This window comes from Salmo salar, chromosome ssa01, assembly GCF_905237065.1.
Source record: "Salmo salar chromosome ssa01, Ssal_v3.1, whole genome shotgun sequence".
Lineage (NCBI taxonomy): Eukaryota > Metazoa > Chordata > Actinopteri > Salmoniformes > Salmonidae > Salmo > Salmo salar.
This window is the reverse complement of record NC_059442.1, coordinates 172,390,909-172,394,743: the sequence shown is the minus strand read 5'-3', so window position 1 is coordinate 172,394,743 and position 3,835 is coordinate 172,390,909.

Sequence of the window (3,835 nt, the reverse complement as noted above, 5' to 3'; positions counted from 1 at the left end):
TCTTGTAGGATGACAATGTCTGTATTTCCAATTTCTTTGATGAAGTCCAGGTTCCTGCTCTTTAGGCCAAAGGCAGATGACCTCAGACCTTGTATATTCCAGGATGAGATAGTGAAAGCTTTGTTCCATAGTGTCTAGTGTTGCTACCCAGTGGTTTAGGCCCGGACCATCACAGTAGGTGCGAGCAGAGCATGCTGAGCGTCTGATACATAACTCTTAGATTACAGGATGGGGTTTAGGGGGGCTGGGTGTAATAGTGGGGGTTGGGCCTGTTTCAGGATGGGGCTTGGGGGGGTGTAATAGTGGGGGTTGGGTGGGTGTAATAGTGGGGGTTGGGCCAGTTGCTCTGATCACACCCTGGGCGTATGTCCTGCTGTCATGTTGAGGTCCTTGCCCCAGGGGCGGGGGCATGGGGGGGGGGGCAGAAGGGGCATAGGTCTGCTATGGGGGGCCTATATAGGGTGTGGCCAGGGTTTGTTTGGGGTGGTTTTAACTGGTTGGGGTGTTGCTGGTGATGCTGTGGTCTGGGTGTTGGTCCTCTTGGCGTGGGTTCTCTCAGTGCAGGTCCTTCGGGAGGGAGTTTTGTAGGTCTGGGAGGGTGTCTCGCTGGTCTGGGCGTGGTGTCCGTTGCTCTGTTGCTCCTGTGTGAGGTGTTGGGGCTACGGTTGAGGGTGACGTCCTTCAGGGTCCTGGAAAAAGTTGGGATGGTTGCCTTGTAGAGGTGGACCTGGTCATAAAGGCTGTTCAAGTCCAGGGTGGACTAGTGGGCCAGGGAGACATTACGTTTTGAGACTCAGTCCCTGGAATTGCTTGCATTCACCTGCTGTATGGTGGCAGGGTGGAGATAACCACTTGTGCGTTGGGGAAAGTGGAAGAAGCTTTTTCAATCACTCCCTTCAGTGCTGTGGCCACCCTTTCCTGCTGGGCCCTCAGGTCATTTGTGCCCCTTATGATGTGGCTGGGGGACCCTAGTCTATCCTCTGACAACAGCTCCAGGGCCTAGCATTTGGACACCAGAGCTTAGCCACTTTGTGTTTGGGAAAAAGTTTTTCCTCTTGAATGAATTTGCCATTTGAGTCAACGAGGAGCACAATCTCTGGCTTTTGTGTGTTCTCAGTGGATGTGTGGGGGTTGTCAAGAGAGCTATCTGGGGGGCTCTATCAGGGGAGCTGACAGGGACGCTGTTAGGAGGGTGGTGGGGTCTGTGTTGTCTGTCCCATTGTTGTGTTGGGGTTCGGGTCCGGGTCTGGGGTGGGCTGTTCTGCTGGCTTCTCTGGGGAAGCATCCTGCTCTCTGTCACACCTCAGCTTTCTCACCTCCTTCTTCAGTGGCATGTGTGCCTCTTGAAATTCTCTCACCTCAGTCCATAGAGCAGCCAGCTCTCTCACCTCAGTCCGTAGAGCAGCCAGCTCTCTCACCTCAGTCTGTAGAGCAGCCAGCTCTCTCACCTCAGTCCGTAGAGCAGCCAGCTCTCTCACCTCAGTCCGTAGAGCAGCCAGCTCTCTCACCTCAGTCCGTAGAGCAGCCAGCTCTCTCACCTCAGTCTGTAGAGCAGCCAGCTCTCTCACCTCAGTCTGTAGAGCAGCCAGCTCTCTCACCTCAGTTCGTAGAGCAGCCAGTTCTCTCACCTCAGTCCGTAGAGCAGCCAGCTCTCTCACCTCAGTTCGTAGAGCAGCCAGTTCTCTCACCTCAGTCCGTAGAGCAGCCAGCTCTCTCACCTCAGTTCGTAGGTGGTTAAAATAGCACTGTGCCAGGGGATGGTCTGGTTAATATAGCACTGTGCCAGGGGATGGTCTGGTTAATATAGCACTGTGTCATGCCAGAGGATGGTCTGGTTAATATAGCACTGTGCCAGGGGATGATCTGGTTAATATAGCACTGTGCCCTGCCAGGGGATGGTCTGGTTAATATAGCACTGTGCCAGGGGATGGTCTGGTTAATATAGCACTGTGTCATGCCAGGGGATGGTCTGGTTAATATAGCACTGTGTCATGCCAGGGGATGGTCTGGTTAATATAGCACTGTGTCATGCCAGGGGATGGTCTGGTTAATATAGCACTGTGCCATGCCAGGGGATGGTCTGGTTAATATAGCACTGTGCCATGCCAGGGGATGGTCTGGTTAATATAGCACTGTGCCAGGGGATGGTCTGGTTAATATAGCACTGTGCCAGGGGATGGTCTGGTTAATATAGCACTGTGCCAGGGGATGGTCTGGTTAATATAGCACTGTGCCATGCCCGGGGGTGGTCTGGTTAATATAGCACTGTGCCAGGGGATGGTCTGGTTAATATAGCACTGTGCCAGGGGATGGTCTGGTTAATATAGCACTGTGCCAGGGGATGGTCTGGTTAATATAGCACTGTGCCAGGGGATGATCTGGTTAATATAGCACTGTGCCCTGCCAGGGGATGGTCTGGTTAATATAGCACTGTGCCAGGGGATGGTCTGGTTAATATAGCACTGTGTCATGCCAGGGGATGGTCTGGTTAATATAGCACTGTGTCATGCCAGGGGATGGTCTGGTTAATATAGCACTGTGCCATGCCAGGGGATGGTCTGGTTAATATAGCACTGTGCCATGCCAGGGGATGGTCTGGTTAATATAGCACTGTGCCAGGGGATGGTCTGGTTAATATAGCACTGTGCCAGGGGATGGTCTGGTTAATATAGCACTGTGCCAGGGGATGGTCTGGTTAATATAGCACTGTGCCATGCCCGGGGGTGGTCTGGTTAATATAGCACTGTGCCAGGGGATGGTCTGGTTAATATAGCACTGTGCCAGGGGATGGTCTGGTTAATATAGCACTGTGCCCTGCCAGGGGATGGTCTGGTTAATATAGCACTGTGCCAGGGGATGGTCTGGTTAATATAGCACTGTGTCATGCCAGGGGATGGTCTGGTTAATATAGCACTGTGTCATGCCAGGGGATGGTCTGGTTAATATAGCACTGTGCCATGCCAGGGGATGGTCTGGTTAATTTAGCACTGTGCCATGCCAGGGGATGGTCTGGTTAATATAGCACTGTGCCAGGGGATGGTCTGGTTAATATAGCACTGTGCCAGGGGATGGTCTGGTTAATATAGCACTGTGCCAGGGGATGGTCTGGTTAATATAGCACTGTGCCATGCCCGGGGGTGGTCTGGTTAATATAGCACTGTGCCAGGGGATGGTCTGGTTAATATAGCACTGTGCCAGGGGATGGTCTGGTTAATATAGCACTGTGCCAGGGGATGGTCTGGTTAATATAGCACTGTGTCATGCCAGGGGATGGTCTGGTTAATATAGCACTGTGCCATGCCAGGGGATGGTCTGGTTAATATAGCACTGTGCCAGGGGATGGTCTGGTTAATATAGCACTGTGTCAGGGTATGGTCTGGTTAATATAGCACTGTGCCATGCCAGGGGATGGTCTGGTTAATATAGCACTGTGCCAGGGGATGGTCTGGTTAATATAGCACTGTGCCAGGGGATGGTCTGGTTAATATAGCACTGTGTCATGCCAGGGGATGGTCTGGTTAATATAGCACTGTGTCATGCCAGGGGATGGTCTGGTTAATATAGCACTGTGTCATGCCAGGGGATGGTCTGGTTAATATAGCACTGTGCCAGGGGATGGTCTGGTTAATATAGCACTGTGCCAGGGGATGGTCTGGTTAATATAGCACTGTGCCAGGGGATGGTCTGGTTAATATAGCACTGTGCCAGGGGATGGTCTGGTTAATATAGCACTGTGCCAGGGGATGGTCTGGTTAATATAGCACTGTGCCAGGGGATGGTCTGGTTAATATAGCACTGTGCCAGGGGACGGTCTGGTTAATATAGCACTGTGCCA